The 19,187-nt window shown below is 45.0% G+C and overlaps 1 protein-coding gene and 1 non-coding gene across 25 annotated transcripts in view; one reads left to right on the forward strand and one right to left on the reverse strand.

The window, feature by feature from the left end:
- The window catches only part of ank2b (ankyrin 2b, neuronal), a 1,300,297-nt gene that overhangs the window by 875,178 nt on the left and 405,932 nt on the right, over positions 1 to 19,187 (reverse strand). The window lies entirely within an intron of this gene.
- Positions 8,989 to 9,182, forward strand: LOC140409692 (U2 spliceosomal RNA). The gene has a single exon (XR_011940483.1). It is a non-coding gene; the product is annotated as a U2 spliceosomal RNA (small nuclear RNA).

Genomic DNA, 19,187 nt, shown 5'->3' on the forward strand with positions numbered 1-19,187 from the left:
GCTAGGTTAAGATCTATTAGTGGCTAATATTGATATAGAGCCATAAAGTGAAGTGGCAACAACAATCGGATTACCATTCTGCTCCTATTTACTTACACTGAAATGAATCCACAACGTTCTTGCCCAACCTTCCGACTCGGGTCAGGTGAGAAAGATGCAGCGCGGTGAGTTCCAAAGGCTTTCAGTTGAAACAAAGGTAAGGAAGACATGCCTTCTTTTTGACAACACTAGTTGCTGTAAAGTAGGTAGGCTTAAATCCAGCTACATTGTAAAGTTACTGTTTCATATTGTAGACATAGACGTTGATTACGTCCGAGGAGCAGATTCATGGAATCCCTAAATTTAGTTGAGCGACTATGTGCCCAGAAGATGGTTGGCCAGCTGAATACTACAGATCCCCACAAGATAATAGTGTGCACAATTTATGAGGATTTGGAAGAAATCCAGGTGGAGGACTAAAAGACGAAGCAGCAAGCGAGCATTCCGCAATTCTGGTTAACAGTCTTCAAGAACGTACATAGGCTCAGTGGCATGATACAGGAGCATGACGAGCCCATATTAAAGCATCTGCAAGCTGTGAATATTAAATGGACAGAGCATGAGAAGCCGTGGAGCTTTACTCTGGAGTTTAAGTTTGAGCCAAATGAGCATTATACATAGGAGGTGAATACGAAAAGTATATCAGTTGAATTTGTGGCTGCTTAAATTATTCTTTGATGAACCGGAAATCACAGGGTGCACAGGCTGTAAGATTGACTGGAGAGAGGGCAAAAATGTAACAATTCAAACGAAACCGAACCACCTAAATGAAACCGAACCACAAAGGTGAAAGTACTTGCAGAACAATGATGAAAACTGTACCAAATGAATCGTTCTTTAATTTCTTCAGTCGTCCTGAAGTTCCACAGCGTGGAATGTAAAGCCAAAGTTCGGCAGCCAAACTCGGGACTGACTTTGAACTTGGTTGCCTACTGCATGAACACATAATTCCGTGTGCAATGTTGTATTTTGCAGGAGAAATCATTGCAGACGATGCTGAATCCGATGATGACTAATCCAAATATATGTTAGAAGATTTCAATGTTGATGTAGAAAGTGATGGCATGAAAGGCGAGACAGATAAAGACCAGTGTGAACTACTTGTAGATCTATTTCCCAGCAGCATTGGCGGGCTCAATGTAAAGGCTCAAGAAGTGCTACTCCGGGGGATCAACCACTGACCGAGTCAGACATGGAAGAAATCATTCCAATATTGGTGGCCCCCGAGATACGTGGGGTCTCATTCCAGGTCTTCAAAACGATTCCTGCAATTTGTTCCCAAATCATCGAGAACACTGACGATGAATGGGAAGACATCGATGATGACTGCGATGACAGCAACTCAGATGTTGCAGTAATTGGCACCGAGACTGACCCAGAGGAAGAGTTGATGACAATCTCAATATGCCGCTCAACAGATCACTCTTACATTCTTGAATTTGACCAAGATGACCCAATGCCTGGATCATCACAACAGAGAGCATCGTAATCTCGAGTGGCGAAGAGCAAGTGAGCGATGCTCCAGCGAGCCAAGAAGGGGCGACACCTGCTGCCCCGGTTCCAACCTCAACCTAGGCACCAGAAACCGAGACGTTCCAACATGTCAATGAGGCCGCAGAAATGGGCATGGTCATACAACCCAATTATGACGTGACAGCCCCTCAGGATCCACCTGAAACTCTGCAAACCTCTGAGCACACAGTAAAAGCCAACACCATATCAGCGGCTAAGCCAAAACACAAAAGCAAAGAAACACAAGAGACAACATCATCATGTCCTCAAGCTAAAGAGGAGAAAAGAGAGAAGACTGGGAGACCTAGCTCATCCCGTGAACAAACCAGAAACGGAAACAAGAAGAAGTAGCAAACAGCGTCAGAAAGCACAAACGAGGGCAGCACGGTGGCACAGTGGTCAGCACTGCCGTTTCACGGCGCCGAGGTCCCAGGTTCGATCCTGGCTCTGTCACTATCCATGTGGAGTTTGCACATTCTCCGTGTTTGCGTGGGTTTTGCTCCCACAACCCAAAATATGTGCAGGGTGGGTGAATTGACCACACTTAATTGCCCCTTAATTGGAAAAAAAGAATTGGGTACTGTAAATTTATATTAAAAAAAGAAAGCACAAACGAAAGAGGCTGTTAACGCAAGTGTGGCAATCATTGACACAGGCCTTCCAAAAGCACAGTGCGAAGAGGAAAAGAAGCAAGAAGCCACAACGTAAACCAGTCTTCGAAGAGGATGGCAACAGCCCGAATGGTCACAGAGGTGATCCCATGAGGGAGGCACAATGACCTGTGCAAAAAGAGACGGACACTGGCATGGTTATGGACACCCTATTAAACTCATTCACATTGTTAGGTAACATCATGATTGTATAAAGTTAAAGGATCAATGTTTGTTGTAAACAAATCTGAATGTTTCTGAGGAAGGGGGATGTGGTGCCTGCAAACAATATCACAGATGGATGGGGTGCAACCTCCAACCAATAGGTGGCGGTGCAGACGCACCATCAGTCTGAAGACACTGGTCAGGTGACCAGGGACTCCCTTATAAGTGGAGACACATCCGGCCATCACCAGATGGTTGTAGGAGATGGTAGTAAGACATACAGGAGAACAGTTGTGCTAGGGGTAGTTTCAGAGGAGCACAAAGAAACTTGCTCTGTAACAGATCGCGATCTTACCACGTGTGATTCAATAAAGATCCTGGTTTGGACAAGTCAAGGTGTTTGGCGGATTCCTTTGCAAGACATTGAAGACCAATCACAACAGTATGTTAATAAACAAGACCAGTTCCATTCTCTGACTTGGATGAACCCCAAGCAAATTGCTTCAACCTTTAAACTCACAGAGCTTGCTATGCAAGCACAGCCATGTCAGGAAACCTAAATGTGCGACCGTACTCCTCCACTGTATGCAAATATATAAAAGTTACATAAAATGTCAATGTAAATATGAACTTTTGAAAATACAAAGATGATAAAAATTGATTTTGGCTTCAGCCTTACTTTTTGTGTAATTACTGGAATTAACAGCAGTTGGACTATATCAAAGAGCTGCTTACCGATTCACAGATGTTCCCTCGTTTCGATTTGAAGTCTATTTTCAGGCTTTGAAGAGTGTGACATATTGAAACAGCACCACATCAACAGAAGTTACCATCACAATCTACAATTTGTCCTTTTTTAAATGAACCCCCTCCCCAGTCCTCAAAGACACCTTCAACTTCTAAAAATATTTCACTCTGATCTCTCAAATAATCTTGTGCAAGCCACTTTCTGCGCATTACTAATGCAGAATGTTGTGAATGAAGTTGGAAAGTATCCAGAATTAAATAACATTTTGGAAAACGTGCAGACAACAAAGTTACTGTTGTGTACTATTTTGGTGCTGAAATTATACTCTTCACAATATAGCAAATATAGCAATTTCCACCATCTCTTCGACTGTTTCTGTTCTGCATGAAAATTCAGCAGTGGCAACAAATGGCAAATAATTCACAACTGCTATGCTTTTCCTCATAGGGTGATCAGTTTTTGAATTATCCAAAAATTTGTTTTTCTTGAAGTATTCCCACCCTCACTGAACAAACAAGCCCTCTCATTGACAATAGTCCTACTTTTTATGTAAACTAAGCTTAAATACTCCACTGGCCACATTGTGCACTCGCTCGAGCACGGTGCAGCCTGTAGATGCTGGGCGAGGCTTCCCACGGGTTTCCCGGCAGCCTTCACGCCTTGCGGAATCTACCTAAGTCCCATGAGGCTTTGGAGTCAGAAGCATGCCCAAAGGGGCGTGACTAAACGGCGTTCAAAGTCGGCCTCCCGGGACCTATTGGCCTCGCGGGCACTGTTCAACACGGTTCGCACAAATGTGGACCACGCGGACCGCCACCCAGGGGGTCTCCCAGTCCATTGGAGGCCCCTGGATGGTCAGGGTCAGTGCAGGGAGGCTCCCTGGCCCTTCCCCTGGAACATGAGTGCCTTGGTGGCACTACCAAGCTGGCAGGAGCACTGCCAAGGTGCCAGGGTGACAATGGCATGGGTCGGGAGCCAAGGGGGGCCATGCCCATGAAAGGAGGGTGGACGGAGGTATGAAGGGTTGGTGGGGTGCATTGCATTTAGGTAGGAGCCTCTTGGAGGTTGGGGGGAGTGACGGGTGGGGTCCTGGAAGGGGGGCCTGTACGGGGGCATGGAGAGGCCTGATGAGGGGAACCCCAGGGACCCTGAAGCAGGGTGTCTTTACTTGGGGGATGTGGGGTAGTGCCCATGTGTGAAAGGGGTGGGGGACCCACAAGTTCACTTCGAGATCGGGCACGCTTTCAAAATAGCAGTCTGATCTCTGAGTTCAGCTCCGCAGTGCTGCAAGAAATTTCAAGTGTGGGTTAAAACCTCCCCAGGGCCCAAAAAAGTGATGAAGTGTTCACAGACTTCAAAACTCTACATAGGATAGATATTGGACCGGAGGAGTCTGCGCAGGAGATCAACAGCTGGCACTTGTGAAAAAGGGCTATAGAGATAGCCAGCAAGGACAAGCACTACTGAAGAGGACAAAGGCAAAAAAATTGATGCCTTTGCATTTATCTGATAGGTTTTGGACGAAATTATAAAATGCAGATACATTGAACAACCTGCAATAGAGCTTTTGATTAGCACATGAAGGAGCTCAGATCTGGCGAGTGCAGCATTCTGGTGGAAGGCATGACTTTTCTGCAGTCCACTATGGAGCATGTGGTGTTGGCAAGTTAACCGTGACCTGGATGAGGTTTATCAGTCTGTAAGCAATCCCTCACAAGGTCATGTTGCTCAGAGCCATCCACCACAAACATCCTCACTGCATTCATTAGAACAAGACCAACCATTCTAAAGTCACCACTGGCGCAACATAGGGTTCAATCTACTGGCCGTGTTACACCCGAAAGCAGCGCGTCTTCCGGGATCTCCCCAGCTTGCCTCGCAAGATCTAACATGATTTTGCGAGACGTCGCGATGTGAATCCCACCCATTGTGGGCGGATCACTTTTTAGCAAACTTGAGTGGAGTTCCTCAGTGCAGGAAATGGGACTAAGTGCAGCCTCGTTGGAGAGTTCACCACTGAGGCCCTGAATCTACCTGAATAGTAACATAGTCCCAGTCCAATTCAATAGCGTGGGGTTTCTTGGCGTTCTGAGTGTCGGGAAACACCTGGCTAAACACTTTTGTTTTCTAAATTTAGAGCATCCAATTTTTTTCCAATTAAGGGGCAATTTAGCATGGTCAATCCAGCTACCCTGCAAATCTTTGGATTGTGGGGGTGAAACCCACGCAGACACAGGGAGAATGTTGCAAACTGTCACAGACATCGACCCGGCAGCGGGATCAAAACCGGGTCCTCAGCGCCATGTGTTAGCAGTGCTAACCATTGCGCCGCCTTCAACACCCCGCTAAACACGCTCATTATGGTACTCCGTTCCCATTCAGATAGACCACACCGATAGCATCAGTGTACTGAAGTGTGGAAAAGTGCACGAAGGGATAAACTGTATTGGGTAGTATCTAGGTGAATATATCACTTTATAGCATTTGTTGAATTCATTATAGAAAAGTAAACCTTTTGCATCTATTTACCTGTGCATTTGGCCCAACAATAGACGTTCTACTATTCAATCTTCATGATAAGAGCTTTATTTAAATCGTGCTGCCACCTGACACGTAACTGCCTGGACCCTAACTGTAGGAACAGTGGCCGCAGACACATGCATGAGCGAATAGGGAGGGGAGTACTGCCTCGTCATTTTAACACTCCTTATGCCCAGCTTTCACCAGTTGGAGTGGATTAAATATCAACCCATTCTGGCAAAGTTATGGTGTTGGCACGAGAACCAATTCACAGTAAATTTGTGATTTTAAATGACACTAAATAAGAAATTTAATGTTTTAGATTAGGGACAGCACAGTAGCACAATGGTTAGCATAGCTGCTTCACAGCTCCAGGGTCCCAGGTTCGATTTCGGCTTGGGTCAGTATCTGTGCGGAGTCTGCAAGTTCTCCCCGTGCCTGCGTAGGTTTTCTACGGATGCTCCGGTGTCCTCCCACAGTCCAAAGATGTGCAGGTTAGGTGGATTGGCCATGCTAAATTGCCCTTAGTGTCCCAAAAGGTTGGGTGGGGTTACTGGGTTACGGGGATAGGGTGGAGGGCTTAAGTGGGATGCTCTTTTCAAGGGCCGGTGCAGACCTGAAGGGCCAAATGGCCTCCATCTGCACTGTAAATTCTATGATTCTATGACGTATTCTCATGTATATCGAGGTACAGCAAAACGTATTGTTCTGCATACAGTCCAGGCAAATCGCTCCATACATGAAAAACATAAGACATGCGATAAATACACAATGTAAGTACGTAGACATCAGGTGAAGCATATGGAGCATGTATCTGTAAAGTATTTATTTTCTGAAAATCTGATCAAAAAAAAAAATCCCCAGCAATTTAATAGTTTGCTTCATCTCTTTCTCCCTTTTATTTCAGTTTGCTAGTGTCACACGGGAGGGTTTTAACTAGTATGGCAGGAGGGTGGGCACGGGAGCAATAGGTGAGAAGGTTGTGAGGGAGAGCATTGAGGGAAAACTAGGGAATAGGGCCAGTATGGCTCTGAGGCAGAGCAGACAGGGTGAAGTTGCTGAACACAGTGGGTCTGGTGGCCTGAAGTGCATATGTTTTAATGCAAGAAGTATTACGGGTAAGGCAGATGAACTTAGAGCTTGGATTAATTAGTACTTGGAACTATGATGTTGTTGCCATTACAGAGACCTGGTTGAGGGAAGGGAAGGATTGGCAGCTAAACGTTCCAGGATTTAGATGTTTCAGGCAGGATAGAGGGGGATGTAAAAGGGGTGGCGGAGTTGCGCTACTGGTTCGGGAGGATATCACAGCTGTACTACGGGAGGATACCTCAGAGGGCAGTGAGGCTATATGGGTAGAGATCAGGAATAAGAAGGATGCAGTCACAATGTTGGGGGTTTACTACAGGCCTCCCAACAGCCAGCGGGAGATAGAGGAGCAGATAGGTGGACAGATTTTGGAAAAGAGTAAAAACAACTGGGTTGTTGTGATGGGAGACTTCAACTGCCCCAATATTGACTGGGATTCACTTAGTGCCAGGGGCTTAGACGGGGCAGAGTTTGTAAGGAGCATCCAGGAGGGCTTCTTAAAACAATATGTAGACAGTCCAACTAGGGAAGGGGCAGTACTGGACCTGGTATTGGGGAATGAGCCCGGCCAGGTGGTAGAAGTTTCAGTAGGGGAGCATTTCGGGAACAGTGACCACAATTCAGTAAGTTTTAAAGTGCTGGTGGACAAGGATAAGAGTGGTCCCAGGGTGAATGTGCGAAATTGGGGGAAGGCTAATTATAACAATATTAGCGGGAACTGAAGAACCTCGATTGGGGGCAGATGTTTGAGGGTAAATCAACATCTGACATGTGGGAGGCTTTCAAGTGTCAGTTGAAAGGAATTGGGCATGTTCCTGTGAGGAAGAAGGATAAATACAGCAATTTTCGTGAACCTTGGATAACGAGAGATATTGTCGGCCTCATCAAAAAGAAAAAGGAGGCATTTGTCAGGGCCAAAAGGCTGGGAACAAACGAAGCCTGTGTGGAATATAAGGAAAGTAGGAAGGAACTTAAGCAAGGAGTCAGGAGGGCTAGAAGGGGTCACAAAAAGTCATTGGCAAATAGGGTTAAGGAAAATCCCAAGGCTTTTTCCAAGTACATGAAAAGCAAGAGGGTAGCCAGGGAAAGGGTTGGCCCACTGAAGGATAGGCAAGGGAATCTACGTGTGGAGCCAGAGGAAATGGGCGAAGTACGAAATGAATACTTTGCATCAGTATTCACCAAAGAGAAGGAATTGGTAGATGTTAAGTCTGGAGAAGGGTGTGTAGATAGCCTGGGTCACATTGAGATCCAAAAAGATGAGGTGTTGGGCATCTTGAAAAATATTAATGTAGATAAGTCCCCAGGGCCTGATGGGATCTACCCCAGAATACTGAAGGAGCCTAGAGAGGAAATTGCTGAGGCCTTGGCAGAAATCTTTGGATCCTTACTGTCTTCAGGTGATGTCCCGGAGGACTGGAGAATAGCCAATGTTGTTCCTCTGTTTAAGAAGGATAGCAAGGATAATCCAGGGAACTACAAGCCGGTGAGCTTACGTCAGTGGTAGGGAAATTACTGGAGAGAATTCTTCGAGACAGGATCTACTCCCATTTAGAAGCAAATGGATGTATTAGTGAGAGGCAGCATGGTTTTGTGAAGGGGAGGTTGTGTCTCACTAACTTGATAAGAGTTTTTCGAGGAGGTCACAAAGATGATTGATGCAGGTCGGGCAATGGATGTTGTCTATATGGACTTCAGTAAGGCCTTTGACAAGGTCCCTCATGGTAGACTAGTACAAAAGGCGAAGTCACACGGGATCAGGGGCGAGCTGGCAAGGTGGATACAGAACTGGCTAGGTCATAGAAGGCAGAGAGTAACAATGGAAGGATGCCTTTCTAATTGGAGGACTGTGACTCGTGGTGTTCTGCAGGGATCAGTGCTGGGACCTTTGCTGTTTGTAGTATATATAAATGATTTGGAGGAAAATGTAACTGGTCTGATTAGTAAGTTTGCAGACGACACAAAGGTTGGTGGAATTGCGGATAGCGATGAGGACTGTCAGAGGATACAGCAGGATTTAGATTGTTTGGCGACTTGGGCGGAGAGATGGCAGATGGAGTTTAATCCGGACAAATGTGAGGTAATGCATTTTGGAAGGTCTAATGCAGGTAGGGAATATACAGTGAATGGTAGAACCCTCAAGAGTATTGAAAGTCAGAGAGATCTAGGTGTACAGGTCCACAGGTCACTGAAAGGGGCAACACAGGTGGAGAAGGTAGTCAAGAAGGCATACGGCATGCCTGGGCATTGAGTATAAGAATTGGCATCGCTTCTCGGCCTTTTGGCTAAGATCAAGTGTCCGTAGATTGAGCCTTTGGTTCAGATCTGGTATGTCTCTCTTGTGGGGACCATGAATTGGTTTCAATTTGAATTAGTTTTTTGGAGCAGGCGAGGAGCTGGATTAGGGGTTCGCCCCTGACCCACACTCTGAGCCCTGGCTTGGTAACTCAGAAAAGGTAAAAAAAATAAAATGTTTTTTTTTTTTTTCAAAGAGTATAAGAATTGGCAAGTCATGTTGCAGCTGTATAGAACTTTAGTTAGGCCACACTTGGAGTATAGTGTTCAATTCTGGTCGCCACACTACCAGAAGGATGTGGAGGCTTTAGAGAGGGTGCAGAAAAGATTTACCAGAATGTTGCCTGGTATGGAGGGCATTAGCTATGAGGAGCGGTTGAATAAACTCGGTTTGTTCTCACTGGAACGACGGAAGTTGAGGGGCGACCTGATAGAGGTCTACAAAATTATGAGGGGCTTAGACAGAGTGGATAGTCAGAGGCTTTTCCCCAGGGTAGAGGGGTCAATTACTAGGGGACAGAGGTTTAAGGTGCGAGGGGCAAGGTTTAGAGTAGATGTACGAGGCAAGTTTTTTACACAGAGGGTAGTGGGTGCCTGGAACTCGCTGCCGGAGGAGGTGGTGGAAGCAGGGACGATAGTGACATTTAAGGGGCATCTTGACAAATACATGAATAGGATGGGAATAGAGGGATACGGACCCAGGAAGTGTAGAAGATTGTAGTTTTATCGGGCAGCATGGTCGGCACGGGCTTGGAGGGCCGAAGGGCCAGTTCCTGTGCTGTACTTTTCTTTGTTCTTGTTCATTACTTTTTCTCAGGAAAACAGGAAGTCCCTTTTCCATTGGTGATTTTGTTATTTTTCTGGAGCAAACATTTTTCCACGTGGTTTTACTCAGTTAAATGGTGTATGCAGAAAATAATAGCAAAGAGCTGCTTATACATAAATGGGATGTCAGAGGGGAAAATTATTTACTTAAATATTATACTTTGTCACGCACATTAGAGTTAATAAAAACAGAATATAGCAGTACGGATTTAAATTAGAATTAAAATCGGAAAGAAAATCCATGTCAAAGAATTTTATTCAAGATGTAATTACTAGATGGACACCCCACTGGATTACCCATGATAGTGTGATTTGACTAATGAGCTGGCTAGATTGCATAGATCACAATTTAATTTCAAAAATTGTATTTGCATCTGCATTTGATGAAGGGAATACAAAGCCATGTTACTGCCAAAAAGAGATGGCCCACTGGCTACTGTCAAGCATTATTAAATGCTGCAATAGATGAAAGCACATATCTGCGAGGCGTAATGGAAAAATTCAATGTTTATACATTGTAGATTTACATCTACAATGAAAGCAAGCTGGATCCCATGGGTGTTACTCAATTAAATCAGCTCTAGCCCAGAGATAGCTTTTTGGAAGTTGGTCTGCTGGAAGCTTTAGATAACAGATCTATAGCAAAAAGCAAAGCAACAAAGAAAAAGGAAAATACCGAGGCCAAGATCTAGTGTCATGTGTCCTGCCTTTTCTGATCATGAGAATACATTTAAATGATAGTTCATGCATTGCCGAAAGGCAAATCTATTGCCTTTGAAATCAAAACTAATCAGTTTTGCAAAAGATCCCGGAGTTCTCAGATACTTAAAACTGAAGCAGTATAAAAAGAAATGTTGCAGTAAATTATTCTGGGTACCTAGTAAAGGCATGATTGTTACTATTTGTATTAGATTATTCATGTAAGTATTGACACTAAGCATGTGAAAAGAACATAAAATTCACATGCACAGAGGTGGCTTTAGAGTTGAATATTAAATTCAGCATTTGAATTGCAGGGAATATGCATCTAATAAGAAAAGGAAATAATTCTGATGTATTTTGATTTACATTCAACCTGTGGGTGTGTTATAGTTCAAATAATTCCCTTAGATAGCAAGACAATAGTTCATTATAAACAATTACAGAGGCAGTGGAATAAGCACTACCTGCAAGGGGGTACGGCAAACTAGCTTCAGGGCAAAATAGAGATCAAGAGAATAATAATAAGATGTTCATCATACTTCAAATCATCAATCACTGATAGAGTAACAATAATAACATCTCCTATCATAGGTTGGGATATTTTGGTACTGGAACCAAATTGAGCTTCATTGGCAATTACTTGAAAATCACCAATATATTACAAATAATGGGAAGTATTATGCCCCCCAAAAGGTGAAGGTTTGACTTATATAGTTAACCAAGCTTTGCAGTAAATAAGGCGAGAGTATTTAGCTAAAAGGCTACTGCCCTCATCTCCCAAAATTGCCACATGGGCAGATAATCTATACAATAAGTAGTAAACTATTCAATCTATGCTGCTTGAAATCCAAAACCAAAATCACTCCAACCTCAGGTTATAGAATTTCAGTATGTTGGTGATGTTTGTGTATGCACTCACTCAGAATTGCTGACTCCTTGTCTGAAGCATATAAGCCTTTCCACTAAACACCAGGAAAACTGAGGTCCTCTTTTTTTTTTAATAAACATTTTATTGAAGTATTTTTTGGTATTATAACAACAACACAATAAACAATGTACGTGAAATTATAAATGTAGTGCAAAAGCCGTCTCCCTCACTTACAGGTCCCATCTTTATTAACCCTCTACTCTAAGCTAAACTAACACCCCCCCCCCCCCCCCCCCGCACTTCTGCTGACGATTAATTTTCCGCAAAGAAGTGGCCAAACGGTTGCCACTTCCAGGCGAACCCTAACAGTGACCCTCTCAAGGCGAACTTGATTTTCTCCAAACAGAGAAAGCTAGCCATGTCCGATAGCCAGGTCTCCGACTTCGGGGGCTTTGGGTCCCTCCAAGCTAATAGTATTCGTCCTCGGGCTGCCAGGAGCACGCCTGCCTCTTTCTCCTCCTGGATTCCTGGGTCTTCCGACACCCTGAAAATCGCCACCTATGGACTCAGCGCCACCCTTGTTTTTAACACAGTGGACATGACATCTGCAAACCCCCGCCAAAATCCCCTAAGCTTCGGACATGCCCAGAACATGTGGACTTGGTTTGCTGGTTCTCCCGCAGATTTTGCACACCTGTCGTCCACCCCAAAGAATCTGCTCATCCGGGCCACTAGAACATAGAACATTACAGCGCAGTACAGGCCCTTCGGCCCTCGATGTTGCGCCGACCTGTGAAACCACTCTAAAGCACATCTACACTATTCCCTTATCGTCTATATGTCTATCCAATGACCATTTGAATGCCCTTAGTGTTGGCGAGTCCACTACTGTTGCAGGTAGGGCATTCCACGCCCTTACTATTCTCTGAGTAAAGAACCTATCCCTGACATCTGTCTTATATCTATCTCCCCACAATTTAAAGCTATGTCCCCTCGTGCTAGACATCACCATCCGAGGAAGAAGGCTCTCACTGTCCACCCTATCCAATCCTCTGATCATCTTGTATGCCTCAATTAAGTCACCTCTTAACCTTCTTCTCTCTAACGAAAACAGCCTCAAGTCCCTCAGCCTTTCCTCATAAGATCTTCCCTCCATACCAGGCAACATCCTGGTAAATCTCCTCTGCACCCTTTCCAATGCTTCCACATCCTTCCTATTATGCGGCGACCAGAATTGCACGCAATACTCCAAATGCGGCCGCACCAGAGTTTTGTACAGCTGCAACATGACCTCATGGCTCCGAAATTCAATCCCTCTACCAATAAAAGCTAACACACCTTACGCCTTCTTAACAACCCTCTCAACCTGGGTGGCAACTTTCAGGGATCTATGTACATGGACACCGAGATCTCTCTGCTATTCCACACTGCCAAGAATCTTACCATTAGCCCAATAGTCAGTCTTCCTGTTATTCCTTCCAAAATGAATCACCCCTCACTTTTCTGCATTAAACTCCATTTGCCACCTCTCAGCTCAGCGCTGCAGCTTATCTATGTCCAATATGAGCCCGGTGAACAACCTTAAGTTGTATCAGGCTGAGCCTGGCACATGTTGTGGACGCGTTGACTCGACTCAACGCATCCGCCCATAGACCGTCCTCTATCTCTCCTCCCAGCTCCTCCTCCCACTTGCGCTTCAGCTCCTCGGTCTGCGTCTCCTCTGACCCCATAAGTTCCTTGTAAATGTCCGAGACGCTCCCTTCTCCTACACACCCTCTGGAAACTACCCTGTCCTAAATCCCCCTTAGTGGTAGGAGCAGGGTTGACACCTGTTTACGTAGGAAGTCCCGCTCCTGCAGATGCCTGAATTCATTTCCCCTCGCCAACCCAAACTTTTCCTCCAGCGCCCTCATACTTGGAAAGCTCCCCTCTATAAACATATCCCCCATCCTCTCAATCCCTGCTCTCCGCCATATCCGGAACCCCCCGTCCATACTTCCCGGGGCAAACCGGGGATTATTACAGATTGGGGACCAGACCGATGCTCCCTCTGCTTCCCCATTGCCCCCAGACTCTCAGGGGCGCCACCACCACGGGGCTGGTGGAGTACCGTGCCGGCAGGACCAGCAGAGGCGCAGTTCCCAATGCCCCCAAACTGGTGCCCTTGCATGAAGCCGCCTCCATACGCTCCCATGCCCCCCCCCTCCCCCCCCCCCCACCACCCACTTCCTGATCATGGCTATATTCGCCACCCAATAATAGTTACTGAAATTTGGCAGCACCAGCCCACCCTCTCCCCGACTCCGCTCAAGCATTACCTTCCTTACCCGCGGGATCTTGCCCGCCCAAACAAAGCCAGAGATCACTTTGTTGACCCTCTTAAAAATGGACCGCGGAATAAAGATGGAGACATTGAAACACGAACAGGAATCTCGGGAGGTCCGTCATCTTCACCGTCTGCACCGTCCCAGCTAACGACAACGGGAGAGCGTCCCATCTCCGAAAATCGTCCTTCATTTGATCTACTAGCCGGGCCAGATTTAATTTATGCAGCCGGTCCCATTCCCGCGCAACTTGAATGCCTAGGTACCTAAAGCTTCCCCCTACTAATCTAAACGGCAGCTCCCCCAAACGCCTCTCCTATCCCCTCGCCTGGACCGCATACGTCTCACTTTTTCCCATATTTAGCTTATACACCGAAAACCGGCCAAATTCCCCTAGAATCTTCATGATTTCCTCCATCCCTCTCAGAGCAATTGCCAACGGCCCTATAGCTAGCATGAACAATAGTGGGGAGAGGGGGCATCCCTGTCTCGTCGCCCGATGCAGTCTAAAATAGTCCGATGTTGTCCTATTCGTCCGTACACTTGCCACAGGAGTCTGATACAACAACCTGACCCAGTCAATAAAGCCGCGCCCACATCCAAACCGTCCCACTGCCTCCCACAGATAATCCCATTCTACCCGATCAAAAGCCTTTTCTGCATCCATTGCAATCACCACCTCCATCTCCCTTCCTTCCGGGGGCAACATGATCACATTTAACAACCTTCTTACATTGGCCACCAACTGCCTACCCTGAACCCCGTCTGGTCCTCCCCAATAATTTCTGGAACACAATCCTCAATCCTGGAGGACAAAATTTTGGCCAGCAGTTTGGCGTCCACATTCAACAGGGATATCGGCCTGTAAGACCTCTGGGTTCTTGTCCCGCTTCAGAATCAGCGAAATCGTGACCTGTGACATCATCGGGGGCAGCACACCTCTTTCCCTTGCCTCACTGAACATCCTCATCAGCACCGGCCCCAATATCTCAGAGAAATTTTTATAAAACTCCACTGGGGACCTGTCCGGCCCCGGGACTTTACCCGCCTGCATGGCCTTCAGACCCTCCACTATCTCTTCCAACCCGATCAGGGCCCCAGCCCTTCTACCCGCTCCCTGTCCTGAGGTCCTCTTCTAACCAGGTCTCACAGCATAACATTTCTGCCCCCGTCAATTAAGATCAACGGCAAGATCCTGAAAAATGTGGACCATTTTCTGTATCCTGGGACAAAGACAGACATAAATAATCAAATTCATTATCGCTTCTAATGTGCCAACTCAGCCTACAGCCATCTGAGGAAAAGAATGTTTGAGAACCAGAATCTCAAACCAGTGAGTTTATTGGGTGGCAGGTGTAGGGTCAGTGCTTTGGAGGCTTGGAATACTTATAGCAGGCACCTCAAAGACTAAAGAGGTACCACCAGCAGCGCCTTTGCAAGATCCTCCAAGTCAGGTAGCAAGAAAGTCAGTACAACAGCAGAGTCCCCTCCTATGCCAACATGCCCAACATCGAGGTGCTAATCACTCAAAACCAGCTCTACTGCGTGAAACATGTAGCCTGACACCAGACTTCTGAAGCAGCTTCTCTACTTGGAACTCAGGCGATGCAGAAGATCCCAGGAAGACAACAGATACACTTTATGGATGCCCCCAAAACATTCCTTAAGAGGTCAAAGATCTCTACTGACCCCCGAGAGTCCGTAGCCTGTGGACAACCAAAATGGAGAAGGCTCATCCGGGAACACATCGAGAAACTTTGTCTGAAACATGCAGAGGCGAAGTCGAGGCGTTGGAGGAAGCGCACAAACCTCCAAACAACCCATCTAAGCAAATCTTCAAGCACTGCTCGCCCCACACGTGCAGAGTCTGTGCAATAGTGCATTGAACATGGCGGCCATCATAGAACTCATCAAACTAGAGTGCAAGCAAATCATGCTCAGTCCCAAGGGATTGCCTAAAGAAGGGAGGAAAAAGCTAACACAGAAAGAAGGAAAAGTGGAAATCCACAAGAGTAACAACATGGAACATTGGGTTACAAAGAACATGTTTTGTGAATATATTACTAAAATAAGAATGGTCAAAGGAAACTGTGGCCCCATTAAAGATGCATACTAAACTGCAGTAGAAAAATGACAAAATTGCCAAGTACTTAAAGGGAACCTAAAAATAAGTCAAGGGAGGAACAGTGAATACGTTTTTTCAAAATAGTAATTGCGAAAATAAATGGACTGAACATATTTCCACCCGGAGGTTATTAAAATAAATAAGTGAGGACATTGCAGATGAGTTAGTCATAGGTTTCCAAAGCACTCTAGACTGACGAATTATGTCTTTGGATTTGAAAATGTCACTCTGTCACTTAAGAAGGGAGGGAGAATCCAATAACAATAGATCTATCAGTTTAACATCAAATGAAGGAAATCATTCATCATTAAAGACAGAGTGACCAAGTGCTTTAACAGTTGTTCAAAAAGGGGCATTGTGGATTTGTGAAGGGTAAATCTTTTCTGACTATTCTACTTGTTTTTTGAGAGGTCACTAACATGATGGATAGGGAAGTGTCTATTGGTGTTGGCGACATAGACTACCAAAAAGCATTTGATAATGTTCCACACAACAACTTATATTTATATAATATCTTTAACGTAATAAAAATGTCCCTGGGGGGCCTTGTAGGAACAGTATTAAGCAAATTTTGACACCAAACTGCATAGGAGATATGAAGAGTGATGGTCAAAACATGGTTCTGGTTTTAAGGAGAATCTTAAAGAAAGGAAGAGAGGTAGAGAGTCAAAGAGGAAGTCTCAGAGCTTAGGGCCGAGGTAGCTGAAGGTGCAGCCCCAATGGGAAAGCAACTAAATCAGGATCTCAGAAATTGCTGAGCGCAAAAATGACAGAGGGCTGTGAGGCTGGAAGAGATTACCGAGATGTGTGTGTGTGTGTGTGTGGTGGGGGGGGGGGGGGGGCACGTTAGGGAGACATCTGAAAACAAGGATGAGAATTTTAAAATCAAGGCATTGGTTGACAAGGAGCCAATGTAAGTCAGTGAGCACAAGGGTGGTACATGAAACAGGACTTGAGGCAGGATTTCCCCTGCACCTTCAGGACCCCACAGTCAGGCTCATATGGGGGTCAAAAACCCACACTGTGTGGGAAACTGTCACTGACATGTGACTTTCCTCAAATTGGTCAATTAATGACAAAAAGGTGGGCTCATCATCCAATTAAGGACACAGATGGGCTCTCAAAACAGGAGGACAAATAGGAGGCTCTCCAGCTGGGCAGCAACATGATGCCTTTATAAGTAAGGGAGGGAGAGCATCCCAAGATGGAAGCAACCATGGTCCACCATTTTGAAAAGTAAAATTAAAACTTAGATGTGGCAGGTAGGCCACCTTTGCTGGAGGGAAAGCCCTTCCCCAAGTGGTCCATGGCTGCAACATAATCAAGGCTGGGCCTCTAAGCCTACCTGGAGCATGCCCATTCCCTCCATTCCTCATGGGGAGGTAGCGTTGGGAGTTACCAATGTACATGTGAAAACTAACACTGTACTTTCAGAAGGTGTCATGAGGAGCAGCTAACATTTAGAGGAGAAATAGGAATCCACATCTGTCTGGGAGACTACAAAGGAAAACAAGCATAGTGTGCATTCTAAGGGATGATTTTATAAAAAGCAAGGCAAGGGAATGCTGATTTAAACAGCTGTTCTTTTAATGCATAGCATTTCTTCCCACACACTTTTCCGTCACCCATGTTCAGTGATTGACCGTAAAAGCATGTGATCTTTGGAGTGTTTATTCTCCTCACTTGTGAAGTCAGAAACAAGGCAGACTCCTGATAATGGAGGAGGAAGGTATTCTGTGAACTTGCCACCCTTCTACTGCACACTTTTGTTGTATCTTCAGAAACACAAGGTGAATTTGGAAAATATACCACACGTAATACGGACTTTTCTGAACATTAAAGAAAAGTATACAAGCATCAACAATACTGAAATTCAATCTGTCCTTAATTATAACCATTCAGCGTGCACTAAGGTACAATTCCATCTTTGATAATCAAATATCTCTATTATCTCTTTCTCACCCTTGGCTATGTGTGTTTCATTGATAATTAATATCTACTTTTAACAGACTTTAGCAGGAGAGATGTTTATAGAATGCCTGTTTCACATCAACTTTCTTCACTCTTCTACTCCCATCCTTTGAAAGGACGGATTTTTGTGTTATGGCTTCATGGGCGGTGCTAGCCTTCTAGTGCTTTGCCCAAGTGGTCTTCATGTGAATTAGTGAAGGGCAGGTTTTAGTTATCGTTATTTTTGGACAGTAATTTGGCATAGTGATTTACCTGTCCAGTCCTGAACCACCCAACTTTCATTCCTTGAAACTAAAATCAGACAGGTTCTATAATGGATGGGTGCTCCAACTCCTCAGATTGCTGCTCTATCAGTGAAGATGAAGATTTATTTGAGAGGCAGCAAGACATTTTGCCCATGTGGACATTAAAAGCAAGTTAGATTCAGTCCACACTCTTTTGTATGTTAATAACTCCATATTTTGCATACTGGAGTACTGAGCTACAGTTGGTTATTAAAATGCACTTATTTGTTCTGGAAAGCATTATAAAATGAACCAATATTGAAATTCAAATTCTATGTATAAAGAAGATTGGGAGTTGTTGCAGCAGTAAAATGCCAAAGTGCATATATTATTTCAATTCCAATTCTCTTCCCTCACCTGGTGGTGCACTAAGGCAGGCCTTTGTCTGTTTTTATAGCTAGGAATTCCCAGAAGAGTTTGCTAGTCTGTCACTAGAGGCTTATTGTTTGAGATGCCACTTCGCATCAAGCATGGCTGACCAGGAATCTCTACCCCTTGTACCATCAGCCATTGGCGTGTTGAAAGGATTTGCAGGTTGACACTTAACCTGTCTGGCCGCATTATGAACACACCTTCCTTGGCCATCATCAAATCCTGGGATTGGGATCGAACCCAGAGCTTCTGGCTCAGAGGCAGTGATGCGACCCACTGCACCACAATAACTCCTATATATTATGGTATTTATTATCACAAAAACATGCCTTTATGTAAAATCAGAAGTGGATTCAGTCAAGCTATTCTTTGATCTCTCCTAGTGGTTAACTCATGAAGAGCAGATTAGATATTGTGGGGAAAGCCTGAGGTTAATGAATTGTATTTGGACAGTTATAGTCAAAAATAAGCAATCATTTATAAAGTAAGCAGGGGAGAAATAAATAATTTACTGCAAGCAATATTAAGGAAGAAACATTCTAAGTAACTGCAGTTTCCCTAAATCCACTCCATCATAACAAATCTGCAGAAAATCATCCCTACAGCGCACGATTAATGTTTTTTATTTGTTCTTTTTAAGCGGCAACATAAAAGGGCTGAATTTAATGGCTGCAGCTGTGGCCCCATCCACTGGCTGG

This window comes from Scyliorhinus torazame, chromosome 3 (genome assembly GCF_047496885.1).
Source record: "Scyliorhinus torazame isolate Kashiwa2021f chromosome 3, sScyTor2.1, whole genome shotgun sequence".
Taxonomy (NCBI): Eukaryota; Metazoa; Chordata; class Chondrichthyes; order Carcharhiniformes; family Scyliorhinidae; genus Scyliorhinus; species Scyliorhinus torazame.